The following is a 1,646-nucleotide window of genomic DNA, read 5'->3' on the forward strand; positions in this document are numbered from 1 at the left end:
TGTCGATAACAAAATCGATAAAAATATCGATCATTATATCGATAAGTTCCGAAAATATCGATAGAAAAATAAATAACAAAATCGATCATTATATCGATAAGTTCCGAAAGTATCGATAACAAAATCGATAACAAAACCGATGACAAAATCGATTAAAATGTCGATAACAAAATCGATAAAAATATCGATCATTATATCGATAAGTGAAAATATCGATAGCAAAATAAATAACAAAATCGATCATTATATCGATAAGTTCTGAAAATATCGATAACAAAATCTATAAAAATATCGATAACAAAATCGTTAGCAAAATCGATAACTAAATCGATAAAAATATCGATAACAAATTCAATAAAAATATCGATAACAAAATCGATAAAAATATCGATAACAAAATCGATAATAAAATCGATAACAAAATCGATAATAAAGAGATAACAAAATCGATGAAAATATCGATCATTATATCGATAAGTTCCAAAAATATCGATAGCAAAATCAATAACAATATCGATAAAATTTTCGATAACAAAATCGATAAAAAAACCAACAAAATATCGATTATATCGATAAGTCCCGAGAATCCCTAAAATCCCGAAATAGTTCCGAGATTGAGTCTCTGTGCCTTTATCTATATCCTTTTCTCTACAACTACCTTTATTTTAATCTTTCTTCCTCTATCTTCATCTATACTTTTATCGGTATCCTCATCCGCATCTTTTTCTTTATATTTATCTTTGTTTTTATTTTTATGTTTATCATATTCTTCATATACATATTCCCCTTCACCTTTGCACTTATACATATAAGTAAAGTGTTTAAATTTACCTTGGTCTTCATGTTTGCCTTTATCTTTACTCAACTTTGTTTTTGTGTTTATTTTTACCTTGGCCTTTATCCTTTTCTTTATCTATGTACGTCCTCACCTTTACTTTTATTCTTGGATTGGACTTTTTCTAAATGTTGTTTCACTTCGAAAAGTCTTCGCGTATTATGCATACATGTGTTCATATATGTATGTACATATATAATATGTATGTACATATGTATATATAGACATACATAGATTACTAAAAATAGAAACAGATCCACATTAACTGCAATCAACATATGTACGTATGTATGTATTTACATATGTACACACGCTGCGATTAGGTTATAAATAGCGCGCCTCTGTTTATCAAAAGCCGCATTACATACGCATACATACTTTTTGTCTCCTTCCCACACTTCCAACATATGCACGTGTTTGCAAAATGATGACGAGGTGATTTTGTATGGAAAATCATTTATGCCCATATATTTGAATAAAATAGACATATATAGAAGATATCAACCAATACTTCCCATATACCAAACAAAAGGAAAACTCTTGAATTTTTGATTAAAGAAAACAAAAACAAAATCATTCGAGCGGTTTTCGAGCATTTTGGTAATGAAAAAATTTGCAAATTTTTTCAACAATTTTTTGCCTTAAAATGCTCAATATTTGTTAAATTTATATAAAATTTGTACCCGATAATATTTCTACTGCTCCAAAGAACCTATATCCCGAAAATGAAAGTTATATATGCCAACAATAAGTTGCTAGAGTACTTTAATTCAACGAATTCGACTGTCGAAACCATAACGAGCTGATAGCT

This window comes from Rhagoletis pomonella, unplaced genomic scaffold (genome assembly GCF_013731165.1).
Source record: "Rhagoletis pomonella isolate Grant_MI unplaced genomic scaffold, Rhpom_1.0 Rhpom_scaffold_00006, whole genome shotgun sequence".
Taxonomy (NCBI): domain Eukaryota; kingdom Metazoa; phylum Arthropoda; class Insecta; order Diptera; family Tephritidae; genus Rhagoletis; species Rhagoletis pomonella.